This window comes from Cyprinus carpio, chromosome A20 (assembly GCF_018340385.1).
Source record: "Cyprinus carpio isolate SPL01 chromosome A20, ASM1834038v1, whole genome shotgun sequence".
NCBI lineage: Eukaryota > Metazoa > Chordata > Actinopteri > Cypriniformes > Cyprinidae > Cyprinus > Cyprinus carpio.
Window position 1 is genome coordinate 12603969 of NC_056591.1, and position 22180 is coordinate 12626148.

Genomic DNA, 22180 nt, shown 5'->3' on the forward strand with positions numbered 1-22180 from the left:
GTAATGAATAAGTCAAATAAAATAAAACACTGCTTTCTAAATCACTGCAGTTTTTGTCTGTTGTGAAATTATGCGCAAGCAATGAGGGGCATCTATGTAATAGTTTCTAAATTAATTAACATGAGGGTTATGTATAATACATTAATAAAGTCTGATGTAAATGTTTTTGTTTTTGTTGTTCTTTTATATTATGTTTTTTGTTTTTGTTTGTTTTGTGGATTTTGAATAGGTTTTGCACGTATTCCTGGCCATGTTTTCCCACAGATCTGCCCACAGCCACGGTTGCTATGGGAAACAATGCTTGTTGCTAAGCAAAAAGAGGCAGTGATGGAAGTGAGGAGGCAATTGGTCGAGGCAGCCAGCAAAGAAAACCTGCCAATCAAATTGAGTCTAGGTAAGGCCACGCCCACATTTAAAACTGATATACATACACAACTACTTGAGACATTGAGAACCTGTTCCCTACCAACATTAAAAACACTCACAGAATTATTGACTCTGAAACAGTGGGAATCCAGAAAGCTTAGAAATCCAAAGCTTATGTTTAATTAGTAAAGGTAAATTTAACCACAAACAGCTGTGATAGTATGAACTTTTAATTGCTGCCAGAGTACAAATAGAAACAAAGGGCCTCAATGTGGCTTTACAGAACTTTTTTACATTTACTGGAGCTTTTTAACTATGTGTGTGCAATGCTGCAGAATACTGTGTAACAAGACAAAGTTGTATATTCAAAAACTTTTTACTAAAGTTTTTACATCAATAGCCATTACAAACATAGTGAACAATAGAGAGAGAGATTCACTGTTAAAGACAGAAAAGGAAGAACAGGGAAAAGAATAAGATGGGGCCAGTGCGATTCAGTGGTTTCCAGTCAAAGACCCACAGCGCCTCCTTCAGACTGCAAGCAGTACTGGGCAGAACTCCCATGTGGTCACTGAGGAAATATGAACCTCATGTTGATATCACATGCTCACACATGTTCTAAAGGTGCTCTGCTGTTCATAAGCAATAGAGTCTGAAATGAGGGGTAAAAATACTCACAGGCATGTAAGACATTCGCAGAGCTCTTAAATACACACAGGCACAATAACTATAATCAGTGGGAATAGTGTGTTAGAGTTGAAGAGTAGAGTAGAAGACTTAGGTGGAAAAACTAAAGGTTTGGTTTAAGTATAAGTGTAACAGCTTTCCACAAGTTTTAGTTAGTTTAGTTCAGCAGTTTTAGTTATACATTTTTATCCTACCAATTTTAGTTAGTTTAGTTCAGCAGTATTAGTGCAACAGCTTTCAACCAGTTTTGGTTTAGTTCAATAGTTTTATTATAGTTTAGTGCAACATTTTAACAGTTTTCATCTGTCAACCAGCGTGCAATTAGTTGAATTTTAACATCTAGCAAAAGAATACACACCCTAAATGACAGGGAGGACAGTTCATTGGACCGTAATCTCTAAACTGACTCACACACTCATTGCCGGTCCATCTCAGTTATTTGTTCTTATAATATGCAAACAAGACAACCATTTTTGCTGTTTCTGCGTGTTTGTTTGTAAATTTAACAGTAAAATCCTATAAAGCGAGTGCCCTTCTGGTTAATGTGACAACATGCACATCTGTCAATGTGGGTTTGTTTAGGAGAGTAAGAGAATATTATGATGCCAGAGGGTTTGTATTGCTAAACGTTTCTGATTCAACAACACACAGGGCTGTTCTTCCAAAGCACATGCACTCTTACAGTACAGAAACTTCAGCCAATATTTTTCACTGGATCAGTTTATTTCCTGATCTTCAAGCCAACAGAACTTTTACAGTGCCAGAACAATCTACTGCGTATCAAACAGAACAAGCTGCACACACACATACACACACACACACACACTGTATTTTTCTATCAAATGCAGTCACAGCTGTTATAGATTTTTGTTTTGCTTCATCTTGTAGCATCAAATGCATTATTCAGATGGGCGGTGTCATAAAAAATGAGTATGTGCTCTGGTGATCTTCATTTTTTGCATGTACTGTATGCAACAGTTAGTGGTCTTCTTTTTGCTGTGTGAACGTGAGTTTGCTTGTCTGCATGTGCATACTTTGGGTCATTGCTTCCCTGTGTGTATTTTGTGTATGTTCAGCAGCCCTTGTTTTCATGGTCATGTTATGGTTAGTGCTCCGTGTCTCTCTTATTTCTCTTCCAGCTTTTGGTCTGCTTGGAACCACTCTCTCTCTTTTTTTCCTGGTAAATCTGTGCCCAACGAATTATGCTGAGGGGATTCTTGGGTATTTGTTAGAGCTTTCTAAAGCTGACTCAATCTATAATAGCCCGTTTCAGTCTTTGGATATTTCTGGAACAAATCCATTTTCTCAGCATAATTTTATGAGCTGGCAAAAGCCGACTGGTCTTTCTAGACAGTGCCACCATTTTCCCTAACCCAACCACTCAAGGAATGTGGCCATACAGTAGACATTAGAGGACTACAGTTTCCCCTGATTCATTGCATACAAATGAGCTGGCGAGTGTTCATTATTGAGAAAAAGGCTTTATGGGGTTAGTGTTTCTGCCTTTTGGAGTAGCTTGACTGTCTTTTTCATTTTGCCACTTGTCAAACAGTTTTCATATGCATCTGCTCTCTGCCCTACATAGATTTTTAGCCAATTAGTTTGCAGTAGTTGGAAAAGGTTCTTGACCCATAAACTAAACCATCTCCAGACTTGCACATCCAGATTTTACTGCAGTTTTGCAGGTCAGTTTTCCTCCTCACCCCCAACTAGAGTTTGACTTTTATCTGCAAGAACGTAGTCTTGTGTCCATGTCCTAATTCTACTCCCTGATGCCCCACTAACATTGTGGTTTTTCATTTGCTTTCTCATTTTAATAAAATATGCAGAAAGGGTTTCTCAAGAGACATTGTTACAAAATACCACTGAATGGTATGTTTGTGAAATTTAGTCTGTAATGGGGTTGGAAACATCTTGTGAATCTGTCATCTTAACCCCTTAAGACCCTGCGGCCTCATATGAGGACATTATATTTTTGTGAATTTCTCTAAACTGTTAATGCCACAGTTTTAAATATGGATGTCCAGTACAGAGCTCATTCAGGGCTTTTCAGAGATACGAAATGGTTTCACCATGACCACTCCCTCTCGCCTTGGTCATCAAAATGTCTGAAATAGATTTAGTGGACAGACACTTATGGAAATATGATAACTTCAACAATCATAAATCAACATCTCAGGAAAATGGTATGGGCTTTCAAATCAAAATATAAGCTTTCTGTTTTCGAAAAGGACATTGATTTCATACATGTCCCTCCATACTAAAAGCATTTTTGTTTGTATGCATTTTTGGAGGACATAACAAATTAATAGGGAGAGAAATTATATTTCAATATTCTATGAAATATATATATTATTATGGAAATCTTGTCATTATTACTTACTCCCATATTACACTTCTCGTTTTTTCATTACAAGTTGCCCCAAAGCACATTAATATGCAAATTAGATTTTAGTTTATAGATACATTGTATATAATGAGACAAAACCCGTTATGGTCATTTACACACATTTTACAGAAAGGAAAATGGTATATTAAATCATTCTGTTAAAACCTAGTTGAGAATCATCTTTATCAAAGTTTGGTAACAAAAAAAAAAAATCTTGAAAACTAAAAATGTATTGGTGAATTAAAAAATCAGTTGTTGTTGCCTATGCTTGTTCATTCATGTCTTTAATTTTTTTTTTTTTTCAAGAAATTGAGTCCCGATGTCCTCTACCGCGGTCATAGCATAATTTATGATGAAACAACTTTAAAAATTAGATATATATAGATTATAGTTATAATAATATATATATATATATATTATAATATATATATATTAAATAGATATATATCTATATTTACCATATTTTTAATGCTCTAAACAATGTAAAGACATGGAAAAAAACTATTTTTTTCCTAAAACTTTTTTCTCGGGGTCTTAAGAGGTTAAGAAGAATAAAAACGTCATGGAGAATCACAGACCCCCCCGCTCTGTACTCAGCCCGCCAATGATTTAGTCTCAATCTATCGCATAACCACCCTCTGGATGTCTGCCTGATTTGTTACTGTTTGGATGTGAGGCTTGTTCTACGTGATTTTTTCAAGCCAACTTGCATTCTGTTTGTGCTCTTTCTGTCTCTTGTTGTGTGTGCATGTGCAGTTGGGTGGACCTAAAGCAAACATTGGCTGCATTGGTGCACAGGATATACTCCCACATCTGGTGCTGGGTTCATAGCATCAACATAGCGATGTGACTCTATGAGTTCATGTGAACCCCCCCCCACCCTCACCCTCAGACTCTCTGCGTCCCTCAGACGAAATGCTCCCCGCCCCCACCCACCCCTTATTTTTTTCTGTGTTTTGAATCTTTTTATCTTCCGAAATTTGAGCATGAATTATAATAGTACAGAATTTGTACAGGGTGTATATATACATTTTTTTAAATCGTATCAAACTAATTGGATGTGGCCAAAATGGTGTTCATTTAAAAGCAAATTTATGTTTATCAGCTAAAAGGGTAACCCATTGGTTAAAGAGGCCAATATGGAGTAAAAGTGCTGGACTACATGAAATCCCTTTCTTTCCTCTGTCACCATCTCTCTCTCTTGTCTTTGGCAAGCCCCCTTCAGGGAACTCCAGGGTCAGTGAGGATGTGTTTCTGTGTAGGAGTGTTTTTTTGGCTGAACCATGAAAAACGTAATAATGAGCTTAGTAGGAGGCTGACCAAATACGAACACTTCTGAGTGGGGAGAAAAACAAACCGCCTACTACACTTATATTTTTGGCTTGTATGTCATACATGAGGATACCAAGCAGTGTGACCTTTAGATCCATAATCCTTCCAAACACTCAATCTCAACACACATGGAGGACCAGCTGAAGCATGTGTGTGTGTGTTTAAAATAACATAACACACTGCTGTTCAAATGCACCACCAAACCACATAGGGGCGGTCCTTTTTATGAAGATAAAAATTCTTCCCCTATCTCCAGCAGTGTGCCTGTTTTATGTACTATTCTGTTTTAATTAAAACCTCACTATATTCTTACTTTGCATAGCATTAGAAAGATCAAAGGTCATTCTAGTTGTATCAGTTATAATTGAACTGATTCAAAAGAACGATACACTGATTTTTTTTTTTATTTTATATTTATTTATTTTATTTTATTTTTGAAGTATTTACTCCCAAGTAAAAAAGTTCCCAGAGTTTCTCCTAGTGGCAGTTTTGTGCTTTAGGTACGTTGTGAATCTTTTTGAGCACATCATGAAAACTAACTAAATCAAAAGAATGATTCCTTCACAATTTGGGAATTCCTATATATTCTTTGAAGTTTCACATAGAAACATGGTTTTACTTAGCACTACATAATACGCATACAGTCAAAAATAAAACTTGTACCCGTACGTTGAGTTTATGTTTGAGTTCCTTATTAGTAAGAATACTATGATTATCTGTAGTGTCAAGCATTTTGTGAAGTTCATAACACCCTGAAGAGACTGTTCTACCGGATGACTTGTGTGTTTACAACTCCTTACCACCGTGTGTGTGTGTCCCAGTGAATTTATGTATTTGCATTGGATGGGACTGAAGTACTTTTTTTTTTTTTTTCTGGAGTTCAAAACAGTTGTTTTGAAGGTTTGTTTGACCCATAGATACAAGCGAAAGTAAACTGAATTCAGAATGACTGAAATTTTTTTTTGTGTAACTGTTGAATCAAGACAGCTTAAATAAGATAGCCTTATGTTTCTCCCTCTTATCCTTTCTCAGGGCGAGTTACAGCCGAACAGCTTTTGTTCATTATGTGCATCAGTGTTTCGGGACAGTTGGGGGGCTCTGGATAAAGTCACAGTTGGGTCCTACAGCTGGGACTGGCTGCTGCTCAAGCTCTCCGTAATCCCCGCCCTCCCGTGCTGGGACGCCTGCCTTGCCTTTTGTAGAGACTCCTCCTGCAGGTTAGCCATCACACAGCCACTGATCTGTTCAAAAACAGGGCTATAGAGTTTGATTAATGACATCCTGAATGCAGTATGCTTCATATCTCTATTTTGAGAGTTAAAGATTAAGTGATTTCTGTAGGTCTCTCCTTCATTGTCTTTTCTTTGTCTAGTGCATACTTTTCAAGTGTTCATGGCTTGACAGGTCAATCTATATTTGCTTAAACAGCACCTTGAATTTCAGATCATCACCGGAAGTCATTTTAAACTAGTTATGCAGTTATGCATAATTATGTAAAGCTCCTGGACTTTTAATAGATTTCACAGGAGTGTATCTAGCAGTTCTTCCCCAGTTATATCACACTGTGTACTCTAGACTATATATTCTGTTATTAGTCCCTTATAGTCTGGCATCCCTCCATACACTGAACCATCCATTATTTTGCCCATCCATCCATTAGTTTTAATTAATTCAATTCACAGTTTTTATGCATACATTCATTTATCCCCAATCATCCCATCCATTTTTTTTCCTCCTGTTTTTTTTTTTCGTCCTATCCAATGGTCCATCCATCCACTTATTCATCCATCTGTCTATCTAAACCTATCGATCCATCCAACTAAGCCTATGTGTCCATCATCTACACATCAATCCATCCATTCATCCATATGTTCATTCATCTAACTACACCTACAGTATATGTCAATCAGTCCTCCATCCATCTGTCCATCCCACCATCCCTCCATTCAACCCTCCGAACTAAACCTATCTATACATCCATTTCAGCCAACCACTCATCCCATCTACAGATCCATTCATTCATTCATCTACCAATTCATCCACTCATTCATCGGTCCATCTGTCCATCTATCCATCCATACATTTATATCTAACTACATATATCCAATGATCTATCTGTCCTCCATTCCATCCATCCCTCCAAATAATCCAACTAAAATCCATCCAACCATCTACATATCCATCCACTCATCAGTCTATCAATCCACCCGCTCATTCCATCTGCTGATTCGTTCATTCATGCATCCATCCACATCCATCTACAGATCCATCCACTCATCCATTCAGCTAACCAATCAGCTAACCAACAGTTTGTCTGTCTTTGTTAGATTCTAAGAAACTTTACAGGCCTGATGAACAGAGGTTGTTTCAGACAACACAGTAGAGATATTATGTTAGATCTTGATTAATTGATTCAAGAGCTATGTATATCGATGTTTTTAATGTCTTTCATCTGATAATGTAATGTTGTACTGGTCACTTTTAACTTGGTGGTTGTGTACTGCTGTTAGTTCTGTACTCTCTGTAGTTACTCTGGTGGTCTGCAGGTGCAGTGAGTGAAGCGAGAGTGAGGTAAACAGTTCTAAACAGCCTAACTGGCCACAGCTCTGAGTAAACACCCTGTGTTGGCTTTGGGAAAAAAAACAGAGAGATTCTTTAAGCATCAGTGGAGTTGTGAGGCCAGCTTGGATCGGAGTACTTCAAGTGGGTGTGTTAGCTCTCTGAGGATGCAAAAGTGAAAAGGAAATGCTTTCGTTGAGGCCGTCCCTGAGAGGATACACGCGTGTGCATCACATCACAGGTCAAGGGTCAAATATGCAGAGGACGGAAGGAGTGAGGGAGACGTGGATAGAGAGAAAGGACAGAGACCTTAATAGGAAATGTGGAAAAACAACGAGCCAAGAGAGGAGAAGAAAAAGCTAAACGAAGTATCAGAGAGCATTTGAAAAATAATAATAATAATAATTTATTAGAGGGTTGAACTTCTTAATAATATCTTACCCACTCTAGAACTTGTAGAAAAGAGTGTTTTCCAGGACTAATATCTCACTAGTCTGTTATTAGTTTTCACAGACTGTTTTTGATGGAAGTTTCTGGTTCCTGTGGCTGTAAAGAGATCAGCGGGGAAAAACTCAGCCCATAGGAACTCATTAAAAAAAATCCAGCAAAAACATGAAGCAGAAGCCAGGCACCCCAGAGCAGGGCTGCATCAGCCAAACCCCAAAACAGCTAAACAGCAATCAGCACACAATCTTTAAACCTTCAGCTCTCCAGTGATCATCATTGCCTCGCGGGGAAAAAAGAGGGAACAGGTAATTACTAGCATGTTGAACATGATGCTAATCCTTTGTTGCTACCAAGCTATATATAAAGAACAGCACTACCTTAAGCATGCTCCATTTCTGCTTTTATTAAAAGGGTTAGTTCATCCAAAAAATTTAAATTTGGTCATCGCCCTCATGTCATGTAAAACTGGCTTCTGTCTTCTGAAGAACACAAAAGAAATATTTTGTAGAAGTCAATGGGATCAGAAAAAACATTGGTTCATTGACAAATTAAATCACTTTTGATTCACACCTTTTTTCCTGTGTGTTCCACAGAAGAATGAAAAGCCATACACATTTGGAATGACATGAAGTGTAAATGAAATTTTATAGATAAATGGGTAAAAGAATAGAATTTAAAATTTTGGCGAAACTCTCAGGTTTCTGTTTAAATTAACTAGAAAAGTTTAAAAAAAGAGATGAAATTTAAACTGTAGTAAACACATTACAAAAAATAAGATGTTTGAACTATTTATTCTTGGTCAGTTATACAGACTTTTTACATAGGCATATAAATGTCTTGATTGTGTTAATGTTACCCACTCTGTGTGTGTGTGTGTGTGTGTGTGTGTCTGTGTGTGTGTGTGTGTGTGTGTGTGCGTGTGTGCATGTGCCTCTAAAAGTCAATATTCATTAATTATAAGGCTCTCTCTGGGACATCAAATATCTGCATTCAGCCTTGAGAAAATTATGCTAGCACTCTGAACATTGGCCGTAACAGGATCTCTGATTTTTTTTTCTTCCTCTCTCCCCTTGTTTATTATATTTTTATTTATTTTTATTTTGATTTTTTTGTTTTTTTTCCCCCCTCTCTGATATTTGCATGCTGGATTCTGAAACCAGAGATTTTGTTTTTTGTTATTGTGGATTGTGGCGTGATAATTGTTCATTTTTGTGGTTACCTCTCTCACCCTCCTGGGGCACAGTACGGGAAAGCCGCTGCATATTGTTAATAAAGGCGCCCCATCCAGCCAGGCCTCACCCTACTGCATTGAGTCTGTAGCTCTGTTCCCAAAACTCGTGAGCTGTCTACTTCCTACATAGATAGCATGATCCCAACCATCATGGAAGCTCATAAATGACAGATTTGGAGCCCTCTACATTGCCAGCAACAACACAAACACAAAAACAGTGCTCCTCACAGTTGATTTTAACAAAGATTGATTTTGCATGTTGGTTAGCTTATAGCATGATTCTCTAATAAGAATAAAAATATACAAGCAAACAAATATAGTTATAATAATCTATTTAATAAATAGTAAACAAATATTGGTTACAATAATCTATTTTTAATCTATTTTACCCTGGTAGCCATATTGGATTTATTTTATTTTGAAGGATAAAGGTCTTATGGTACGTATTTATTAGTGTTTATTTTATTTCAATTTTATTTTATTTATTTATATTTATTTTATTCCCTTGCTAAAGCTGTGGGCTTGGCTGGTAGTTAATGACAGTAATGCACTGATTTGTTTTTGACTATGGCTGTAAAGTTTTGACAGGTTGGGTTTCTTTGGCTGCTGCTTTTCCCACTAAAATGGTTTTAGAGAGCAGCTTAGAGTTAATAAGCTGACACAAAGCTGAGGAAAGGTGGGCATCATGCCCTTGAGTCTGGTACGGCTGGTGTGCATCCCCTGGCAGGGGAATGTGTTGTATGTGTAGAGTGTGTTTGCTGTAGAGGGTGTGTTGTGGTCAAGAAGAGCTGTCAACAAGTACTCTCGTTCACACCCATTCCCCCGTTACCTCACAGACCAGCATACAGAGTGGTAATTAGATTCATACTAAATGTCATTTTTCTCAAAACCCTCCCTTATTATGGTGTCAGTCATGCTATTAGGTAAAAAAGCACTGAAGTTATTTAATGGGATCATATTATTTAAGTAGAGTTTTACATTAATTGAAGGGAATTTGAATGGGTGTCACCATGGTGCAAGACGTTAAGTGGCCAAAAATATTATCACAATATTTTTTTTCTGTATAATTCACTGTTGATATTTATTACAAATATTACGTACATTACTTGTAACAGGTATGTTTATGATTTCATGCAAATTTATTATCAAAAATGTTATCTAATAAAAATTAATTCTGAAAATGTAAATCAGTCTTTTTATCTAATCAATCTATCCAGTAAAAATATAAGAATTAATTTACAACAAAACATTTTTGTCAAATTAAGTTGCTGCACCAAAAGAAATTGTAACATGCATGAATTAAAACAAGAATGACAAAAAAATACATATCGGGTTTGCTCCTGATATTTCTTGAGAGAAATAATAATAATAAATATAATAAATGTTGCTAATAAATTGTAGTATATTATTTTTATTACTACTAAAAAGTACATTTTACTATTTTACTAAAAGTCATAATTCTAAGTTTAAAGTAACTTTTATTTAGGTGGTTTGTCATGAAGACCTTTGCTCCCCTTTTTCAGTGTGCATTTAATGAATTTTTTTTATCAAATGAAATAAATGACATGGTGAAATGCTTGTGAAGTGAACTCTCAGTGCATCTCTTCGAAATGAAGTTTTATTTGAAGTGCCTCAAATAGTGGGAGAGAGCAGATGCTGAAAAGCACTACAAGCATCACCATGTTCTTGAATGTGAAGTATCCAATAAAAATTGCATCTGTCGTTCATGACAGAAACACAGAATATGGCTTTTTTTAGCAAACACGCACTCCCTGATCATCTAATGTAGGCTAAAAATCAAAAACCTCCTACTTAAACGTTTGTTGTTGATATTGTGAAGTGGCGATTTGCTACCCAGCACCTACACTTTAACAACACACAGGCACACTGACAAGTGATGTATGTAGTAACAAAATCAAAGACCCCTGGAAAATCTGATCACAAGGACGCCATGTTGTACTAGCAACTGTAAACAACTATCTGTTTGGTCTGACCACTTGTGATCAGATTCCCTGAGATGGATGTAAAAGACCCATACGGAGTGTGAGTTATAGTAATAGTGATGCATGTGTTATCTATATGTATGTATTGTAAGATGTTTTCAGATGGTCTGTGGTATCGAGGTCCTTCAAAGGGCATTGGTGTGAGTGGCTGACTGAAGATTTGATTAATTTTGTGGTAAATGTGCTCTTAATACCGTCGTAGTGGACCTATGACCTTTGACTTCTTTCACCCCACACACTATCAGGAAATCATTCTGCTTGAGCTCAGCTTGAATCCTGTTTACTTATGCGGAACTCCACAAAAGGCTTCAGCTCTGATCTCTTTCTTTCTTTTCTAAACCTTCTCTTTCTGGTCATACTCAATATGTAGCCTAGGACTGGGTGGTATGACAGTATGCTATCAATGTTAAAATAAACAACTGGTATAGAGTCTCTGCAGTCACAAATGCAGCTGTGCATATATTTGCTATTTTATGATGGCTTATGTGGCTCACCTACCTATATTTATAATGTGTTACTATTTTGAGTTCGTTATTCATTTTGACTCTAATATGCATAAAAAAAAAAACACTAATGGCAGGCTTTTAAAAAAAATGAAGTATTTAAGTCATTGGATTATTGAATGGCTAGTAAAAATGATTATGTGAAGTTTAAAACATTTTAGGATTGGATTTCTTGCAAAAAAAAAAAAAAAAAAAAAAAAAAATATAATATATATATATATATATATATATATATATATATATATATAGATATATATATACACACACACACAAACACATATACTGATAGCCAAAAATACAGAAAATTTGTTTTTTTAACAGTATATGATTTCAGACATTCACCAAGAGAATAAAGGGGTTCAATGACATGACAATTTTATTGGTCCAGATCTACTAATTAATAAAAACAATACATAAAAAAATATAATTCATACGTATAATGACTTGATTACCTCTTCAGTGTAGTACATGTAATTTGTCAATTTAAATATCTGAAAATCTTGCAATATTGTTTCTTAGAATAAAAGAGTATTTTGTTAAAATATTTTCAATATTTGAAATGCCTTTGCCCACCAAATCAAAGTAATGTGGTGCATCCAACAAAGTCATATGATGTTTTTAAAATTAATGATTAAGAAATTGAAGCTCTCTGTAATCAAGCTGCAAAGAAAATATGTTATTACCTTTTATTCTATGGTCATTAAATTTAAATCTTTTTATAAAACATTATCGTAGAAGAAACTGGTTGTTTCTCATTCAATTTTTCATTACATTACATCCACAGACCAAACTAATTCTTTGTACTGTCACATCAGGAGCCAAAGGCATCTTTTCTGTGTCTCTTTTTGTCTTTGAAAAGAGATGGATAATGCACATTTGCGCACGCTGTTAAACTGCCATCAGTGGCTCCAGGCCATCTTTAACATGCACAAAGACAAGTTTTGGTGCTTCACCTTTGACCTCTGAACCCGTAACCCACCCCTCAGCTCAACCCTCTCCCCTCTGCCTGGAGCCCACTGCCTCGTCCTGGATAATATCTAACTGTAAGCAGACTAACACACACCCAGAGACACTCTCTGGACAGTTTCTTGGCTTTCTGACCTCACTAACACAACAAGCTTGTTTGGCCTCCCCCATACACATGCGTGATCGCTGTGGGAGTAAACCGCGTGGCGTTATTTCAGTATGAATGTGCATCTAGCTCATGTGTGCGTGGGTGCGAGCATATTCGTTTTTTTGACCCGGTGTCCAAACATCCTTGTTTTTCCTGCTGCCCAGTCTGACAGTCCTCACTGATCCCTAAAAAACATCTCTGTAGACCCCTTCATCCACCCCTCCACATGTGCCCTGGAGCCGGTCCCCAGCTTGCAAGAGTTACAGTCTTTCTAGCTTTCTTTGTAAATCTGTCACTCTAATGTTTTAATTTGAATCGTGTTCATCTCTCTGCTGCTTTGATCATTCATCTGTTGATTTCCTTCTCTGGTTCCTCTCATCTCTCTTATCTATCTGTCTGCAATCTCTAGCTGTGTCTGAGCTCTCATACTGTCCAAGTATATACTGCATTTGATGAAGAGCTTATTTCTTGACCATTATTTAATATATATACATTCTGATTCTTGATTTTTTCAGTGCACTATAAAAGGCAGTGAGCTATTTGATCGATCTTCATGTTTTCATCTAGGGATGACAGCACCTCATAATGTACGAACAGTATTTGTGTTCAAGAGTTTGATAGATAGAGCACATCATATAGGACTCTGAGGAGGAAGGGAAAACACATGAGAGAAGAGTTCTGGCTGGAGTCCAGCCAGTGCTTTAGTGTGTGTGATATGACTTGTTTAGCCCGTCTGCCTTCCTGTGTTTAGGGCATATGGATTACTGCCGGAAACAAGACACAATCCGTTTACTCTTCACAGGAAGTTCCAGTGTCTGTCATACTCCATCTCACCCTCCAGTGTAAACGCCCACACTCACATATACATTTACATATAAATATACATGCACACGAACACAACATATATCAACTGACCACACACTGACTTCATATATAAAACCCCACAAATAGAGATGCACACTCACGCGGCTAACGTCCTCCATACACACCTGACCTCCTCTCACAGCTGTGTTTGTGAAGTAACATCCTGCATGGATTTGTTTCTCAGTGTCTTTGCATATGACCTGAGCATATATGGCAGTCTTTTTGTGTATGTAAAAGCCTTATGTGCCTGCTAATTCAACACTGCTGATTGAAGAAAGTGTTTGAAACAGTCCGTATGTGTCAGATAAATCAGCGATCAAAGAAAAAGCTAAAGATTCAGATCTAGGAAAGACATTCAGATCTAGGTCTCCTAATTTCATTTTCTTCATCAAGTTCTCGGAAACATATTCCATATTTTACAGTTTAGACTATCTGGGACATAAATCTCTTCTCAGTGGTCAACCAGTATATTTTTTAGTGATTGCTGAAAATATTTTGGATCGTAAAGTCTGAGACTTTTTCTTTTCTCATTTCATTTAAACCAGGACATAAATACAGTAGACTTTTAAATAGGATTTCTGAAAAACTTAAAACTAGTAAGGACTTCAAAGAGAAAGTATTTAAGGTTCTTCCCTGTTTTTTATTTTTTATAAATAATACATTTGTGTCATTAATCTCAGAATTCATATAGGATTGGTAGAATTTTTGAATGTTTCTTGAAATAAGTCCCTTATGCTCACCAAGGCTGCATTTATTTATATATAAAAAAGTAAGTAATATTGTGAAATATTATTACAACTTAACTGTTCTCTATTTGAATATATTTTGACATTTAATTTATTCCTGTGATGGCTAGGCTGAATTTTCAGCAGTCACTGCTTCAATGTCAAATAATCCTTCAGAAATAATTAAATGCTGATTTGGTGCTCAAGAAACATTTCGGTCATAAACTTTAGTTTGGGGGCCAATTCTCACGATTAACTAACTATTATCTATGACTTTTGTCTTAATAAACTCCTAATTTCCTGCTTATTAATAGTTAGGTAGTTGTTAGGTTTAGGTATAAATGTAGGATTAAGTACTTTTTATCAATTTAACACATCCTTGCTAAATAAAAGTATTAATTTCTTTCAGAAGAAAAGAACCAAACTTTTGAACGGTAGTGTATATTATTATAAAAGATTTCTATTTTTTGTATAAATGCTGTTCTTTTTAACTTTTTATTCATCAAAGAACCCTGAAAAAAAATATAACAGGTTCCAAAAAAATATTAAGCACAACTGTTTCCATTATTGATAATAAATCATCATATTAGAATGAGCTCATGTGACACTGAAGACTGGTGTAATGATGCTGAAAATTCAGTTTTGCATCACAGGAATACATTTTATATATATACAGGCCTGGTCAACATCAGTCTGTCACTGTTTCTTAGCACTCATTGGCTGTCAGACTGCGTCCAGCTGTATGAGAGAGTCCATCATCTCTGCAGTGAATGTGCTGACAGCTCTCTGGGCCTCACATCTCCCACAAGGTACAGTACCAAACCAAGAACTGATCAGAGAAAAGTTTTTTCTCAAACACACTTAACAGCCTTGAATGTCCATTATTCAGATGTATATAGAGTTCTGGACAAATATATACTTAGTTTATGGAGCACTACAGTACAGGACTACTGATATAACCTTTGAAACCTTTGGTAACTTCTTCTATGAAACCTGTATGTATAATGCATAATCTCAGTATGTAAGTCTTACTGAATGCAGCATTGAGGTATAGCGCAAGGATCAGACATATGCTCTGTATACGCTATGTGTGTATGCATTTTTGGCTGAGGTGTGTGAAAACATGCTGAATGGTGAATCAGGTCAGTGTTTTGGTTTTGTAGACAGAGTCACTGACAGCTGTATGAGTGTGTGTGTCAATCTGTACCGCCACAATGTCGGTGTGTCTGAATGTCAAGGTGGTCTGTGTCTTTTCACCTTTGCGTGTGCGTCTGCGGACAAGCTGGCGTCAGCCTGAATTGAGTGTACTCTGGAGCTCCAGTCGGACGCTGCTGACTTTGGAAATCCCCCACAATGCAGCGCTTTCACCGAGCCGAGAGCAGTTAGCGAGTGCCAACAGAGAGCTCTAATATACAGCTGGTTTCACACTCTTACCCACACACACACACATTTTTATTTATTCCCAGATTCAAATTATGACATCCACCTTCAGTAATATATCACCTTCAAACACAGTCCTCCTTTGTCCTGCCTCCATGTTCCTCTCAAGCCTTAGGCTGTGTGTGTGAGAGATATTGGATTGTTTGCCATGGTAATGGGTTGTCCAGGGTCAGTTGCGGTCAATAAGACACAGATTCAATTTTCTCATCGCATAGCTTAGCCAGAATTCTGAACATCCTGGGAATTTTCTCCTTGGTGGTTGTAGTTCTTTCTGCACTCTTGATTGGTCCTGCAGCGGTTGAGTAATGTAATTAATTCTGAATAGTTTCAAGGCACTGCGGCTTTAAGTCAGATACCAGCTAAATGAAACAGCTCCAGGGGTCCAGATGTCTGAAGTTGTTTGTTGATTTGTGTGTTTGAATCTTGGAGGGAATAGTTCACCCAAAATTAATATTTCTTTCATCATTTTAAAAACCCTCATATCGTGTCAAACCTGAATGATTGTTTTATTCATGGAACACATTAGATATCTGAAGAGTTTTCAAAGCTGATGTTTTGTATTTAGGGCTCTAACATGAACATAGAAGCAACCATAAATGTTGTCCATATACAACGCTATATTCTAAGTGTTAAGAAGCCCTATGATTACACTGAAGAACAGACTGAAATGTAAATTCTAACTTAACTTCACCAGAAGTTGCACTAACTGGAAATTTTCAGTTGTTTGGCTAATTTAAAAACATTGTCAGGTAACATTTTAACGGGGGGAAAAGATCATAATTTAATTTTAACTCTTGATTTTATTTTTTTATAATCTTTGGTTCAGTTGTCAACTTTAAAGCATGAAAACCAAAGAATACTAAAAAAATTTATCACAGTTTGCACAAAAATATCATACGGCACAACAGTTTCAGCGTTGATAATGATAATAAATGTTTCTTGAGCAGAAATTGACTTTGGTGTGCATGTGATACGCATGTGTTTGGCATGCATATAATATGCAGTGTTCGCATGCTTATGATATGCAATGTCATGGCGTGCATATGATATGCAGTTTTGGCGTACATATAATACGCACCTACCCCACACCCCTAATCCTAACCATTGCATATCATATGCACGCCAAAGTCAATTTGTGCGTATAAAAAGTACGCCAAATAGAAATAGAAACTTGTGGTATTGATACCCACATTCGATTGGGTTAAAGAACTTGTTGCGTTTGGTTTCATTGACTAACATCATCATGAATATTATCCATAATTTATCCTTTTGTGTTCATACAGGCATCATGAGGGTGAGTAAATGATGATTGAATTTTCACTTTGAGTGAATTGTTTCTTTCCACGTTTGTGTGCATCTGTTTCAGTTTTGCTGCACCAGCAGTGCTGCTTACAGTGTGTGTTTTGATTAACAGTAACTGTGTCTGGTTTTCAGCTTGACGTGGCTCTCATGGTTTTGGTGAAACGTGAGAGCTGGAGAATGCATGCCATTTTCATGTTGTTTCTCTTTCGTTTTGGCCTTTGTTTACACTTACATTTGGACTGCATTCATTTGAAGCTGAGAGAAAACTCATCTGCCCTAAAGAAGTTGCTGGGGTATATTTGTAGCAATAGCCAAAAATACATTGTATGGGTCAAAGTTATTGATTTTTCTTTTATGCCAAAAATCATTAGGATATTAAATAAAGATCATGTTCCATGAAGATATTTTGTAAATTTCCTACAGTAAATATATGAAAACGTAATTTTTGATCAGTAATATGCACTGCTAAGAACTTCATTTGGACAACTTTAAAGGCGATTTTTTTTTCTTTCTTTTTTTTCTATATTTAGATTTTTTTTTTTTTTTTTTTTTTGCACCCTTAGATTCCAGATTTTCAAATAGTTGTATCTCAGCCAAATATTGTACTGTCTTAACAAATCTTATTTATTCAGCTTTCATGTGATGTATAAGTCTCAGTTTCAAAAAATTAACCCTTATGACTGGTTTTGTGGTCCAGGGTCACATACTGTATATGTTTTTGGCACTAGCCCTCAGCTTCACTCCTCCCACTCATCTTCATCTCCATCTCCACACACACACACACACACACACACTGATTGACAGCAGGACACAGAGGAGGTAGAGAGGCCTCAGGCTCTGTGCTGATGTGTCTGGAAGTACTTAAATGTCTTCTCTCCGCTGCTGGTCTGCACTGAGCCCCTGTGCAGCATCCCTCAAAACATCACTTGTGTTAGTGAGCAGAGAAGTGCATTCCATGTTATGCTTGCCTGATGTACTCCTCCTAAAAGCTGGGATCAATTTTTTATCCTCTGCCATCTCCTCTCTCTCTCTCTCTCTCTCTCTCTCTCTCTCTCTCTCTCTCTCTCTCTCTCTCTCTCTCTGTGACTCATTTACTGTTTTATGGGCCTGACAAAAACTGTGTTTGTTCAGAATGTTTTTGAAAGAAGTCTTTTATGTTCACCAAGGCTGCATGTATTTTGATGATTTCAATCTTCGATTCAATATCAATTCATGTGTATATGATGTAAAAATAAAGGCTATAAAAATATTTTGTTGAATCCAGTTTAATGCCTTTTTTAGCACCATTTTAAGCTTTTAAAAATTCAGTATTTGCTTGCATTCATTGTGTGTAATTGTGCGAGTATTATTAAAAAAGGATGTAGGCCTAAGTTATGAACTTTTTAAATTTCTCGTGTAAAAATCTAGTGTTTAATCATGTCTAAATATTTATTCAAATGAAGAACTTAAAAAATATTCTAGACATATTTAGTAGAGAGCCATACAGGTACCTAGTGGGTAAACCATGGCATTATAAATGAAAATACAACTTTAAAAAAATAAAAATGGAACTATTAAAAACATGATATACTGTATGCTACTGGAAATTAATTATATTAATTATTATTATTATTATTAGAAATATTGATTAAAATAAATTATAATTATACAACTGGAATGTGACTTCATATGCCAAAAATATAAATAAATGTCTCTCTTCCTCTGTCTTTGAATCTCTCTCATGCAGCATATCTATCTCACCCCTCCCTCCTTTTCACTTATCCATTATCTAATTAACCTCCGTAATTAGAGACACTCTTGCTCTTCCTGTGTGGTTTGAGCGTGTGGTGTTTGTCTCTCAGAGTTAGACTCAGCTCAGAGAGACTGTGTGCCATTCGAGATGTTTTCAGTCGTAAACATGGATTTGAGGCAAGCCTATGTGTCAGCACTGAGCACGAGTCTAAAGCGCCACATGCTCAGCGTGTCTGACATCAATTTGCTTTTCATATGTGTGGCGTAGCTCCACGGCTAAACACAAATTTGACTCTATGTGTGGTTTTGATATCTGACGTAGCCAAGCGCCTTTTCCGCCTGAGAGACTTGTGACAACCGGATGCGGAAAGATGCGACTGAGGGAAAAATAAATTCAGAGGGAAGAACGTAACTTCAGATGTGTATTGTCCTACACATGAGGCTAAGGGGACTCAAGTTCTTATTTCCCTCATTCTCTCTCGTTTAGGGGAGAACAGATGAGTAGTGCCATGTGTGTTGTTGTTTTCCATGGAAAAGAGGGGAAAATAAAAGGAATGAAAGTAACCCAAATGAGGCCAACACGCAACCGCTAATTATGAAGCTGTTTGGAGAGGGGGCAATGGGTCCAACACACACTTTTCACATGCAGCCCACATCTTTTCTTTCTTTCTTTCTTTCTTTCTTTCTTTCTTTCTTTCTTTCTTTCTTTCTTTCTTTCTTTCTTTCTTTCTTTCTTTCTTTCTTTCTCTTTAGTTACATTTTGCTTTTTCTTTAGTTCTTTGGTTGTTGTTTTTTTATTTCTTTATGTGTTATAGTTGTGTGTTATAATGTTTGTTCATTCATTTTTTCATTCATTCATAAATTATTATTTTTTTATTATTTTATTATTTTTTTTACTTTTAGTATTTTGCTCACTCATTTGTTTGTATGTTCATTCTTTTTTGATGTTGTTGTTTATTTGTTCACAAATTTTTTGTTAATTTTTACGTACATTTCTTTGTTTAGTTAATTGTTTTATTTTTTAATAAATTATTTTCAATGAGTTATTTTTGGCTCTTTGTTTCTATGCTTGTTTGTTTTTTAAATTTCTTTCTGTGTTTGTTCATATATTCATCTGTTCATTATTGAGTACTTACTCTTTTCATTTGTCTGTATTTTCATTTTTGTCTGTTTATCAGTTCTTTATCTTTTTTCTTTGTGCCTGAATTTTTTCATTTAGTAATCTGTTCATTTCTATTTTTTTCTTTTTTTGTTCTTTTAGCCTTTTAATTTCTTTGTTCTTTTGTCAGTACTTTTTTTTACAACACATACTTTTGCTTGCATGTTTTTTTTGTCAGTTGTTTTTATTTGTGTTAATTTGTTCACTTATTTGTCTGTCTTTTTTTTTCAGTTTTTTTTTCATTTCTTTTTTTTTTATGTTCATAAGCAGTGTTGTCCAAATCTTTCAGTGCTCAATTGGATAGTCTCATTCCTCTGCTCTTAATGTTAATTGTTCTCATCCTTATAAATTCTTATGATGATCTTGACTCTTCTCGTAAGTGTCGTGTGTGTGTGTGTGTGTGTGTGTGTGTGTGTGTGTGTGTGTGTGTGTGTGTGTGTGTGTGTGTGTGTGTGTGTGTGTGTGTGTGTGTGTGTGTGTGTGTGTGTTTTAGAGAAAGACAAAGACTTACTCACTCTTTTATCCAATCTGTGAGTTTGTTTTTGTAATTTGCTCTGCTGTGATAATGACTGTTAGTAATGGTTACTTGTGTGTGTGTGTGTGTGTGTGTGTGTGTGTGTGTGTGTGTGTGTGTGTGTGTGTGTGTGTGTGTGTGTGTGTGTGTAGTCTGGAATGGACACACACTCACACACACAAAGTTTACTAAGTTAATGCAGTACAGCATCCAGGTTAACATATTGTTTTGTTTTCTGTACTCTGTATTGTACTCTGTGGTTTGCTTCAGATAACTTTATCTGTCTCTTTTCTGTTATATCAATTAATCAGGGTGTGGGACAGACAAGATATTGTAATGTGTGTTGTGGGACTTAATTTTTACGTTATTTTTTAGAGCACATTTAATAATCTTAAATCATTACAGTCATTTCAGGATCATATGGAGCATTTCGAAATAACTGAAATTCCAAGTTATTCAGAAGGACAGACAGGAGATGAGGTTACAGGAATATGTTGGCCAGAGCTCCAGTGAAGTCTGAATGAACTGATGTTAGTTGTTTAGATAAGGAACAGGAATTTTAATGAAGATGAGGGTCAGAGCTAAAGAAATAAAGAGAAGGAGAGACAAATAAAAGTGGTTTAATGAGAAATGAAAACAACATCCAGTATTTTGCTGCTGTGTTTTACTCTTGCTATTTAACTGGTGTTGTTTTTCACTTATCTGTTCTCATGGGAATGTTGGTTTGCATACAGCTCAAGTGCTGCATTGTCCTGCTGTCCTGAACAGTACTCTCTCAGCCCATCAAAACATCACTCTCTCAATCTCCATGACAACAGCCTCTGGCCCCTCCCTTAGCTTACCTGGCATCATGTTTAAAGTGGGCGAAGTCTGTGCCTGCTGGACGCCGCTGATATAATAGAATGATGAATGATCAAGTTAATCGAAGCATTATTGTATTATTTACAGTACATCTTAGCGGAACAGCTTGGTTCCTCTGAGTCCTCTTTCATGGAATGCTGGATTCCTACGGCGTGCTCACCACAGCAGCTCCATGTGTCAATCAAACGGCTCTGCTGACTCTGCACACTGAGCAGATGGAAAGAGAGCAGAACACATACTGTACAGCCCTTCATCAGCCCTGAAAACACATCTCACTCACGCTAATAAGCACCAACACAGGGTTTCATCCCATCACTGACATCCAAGAGTGTAAGCAAATTTTCAGGTTAGTCTGAATAGAAAAGTTTAAGAATCATTCACTGAAAAATCCAATATTAGTCAACCACTACATGATCTTTACCTGATAAAAGTTTACATGAAAACTTGGATTGAGACATTGTTTTTGATATATTAAGCATATTGGTGTAAGATTGTAATAGACAGAGGCAAGAGAACTGAATCCAGATTCTTCCTTTGCTATTTGCTATTCATTTAGCAAAATAGTCATAGTTTTATGTAACGCAGGACTCCAGACTGCACCTAAAACGGTCACATTTGCACCAAAAATATTAATTTGTGAGTGATATTTTTGCTGAGATCTCCACTGGTGACTTTTAATGTACGTCACAAAACATATATTAAAAATTTGCATGTAATGCCTTTTTTCCTGCTTGTTTTGCGATCACATCTATTATGTTGACATAATAAACTGAGACCATGCACATCAAAGTTTTCATGGAAAAAAGACTTTCAGACAGTCCTCATCTCAACCAAAGACCAGAGTTGACGGCACACTTGCGAAGTACAAGTGCAGAAAAGCAGTGTCTGTAAACAATGTCACGTAGCAATACATACCTCAGAAAATAACCATTAAACATTCATAAGCTCATTAG

The 22180-nt window shown here is 36.3% G+C and overlaps 1 pseudogene; it reads left to right on the forward strand.

Annotated features, from left to right (window-relative positions):
• Positions 1 to 22180, forward strand: part of LOC122148917 — a 53904-nt pseudogene that overhangs the window by 16959 nt on the left and 14765 nt on the right.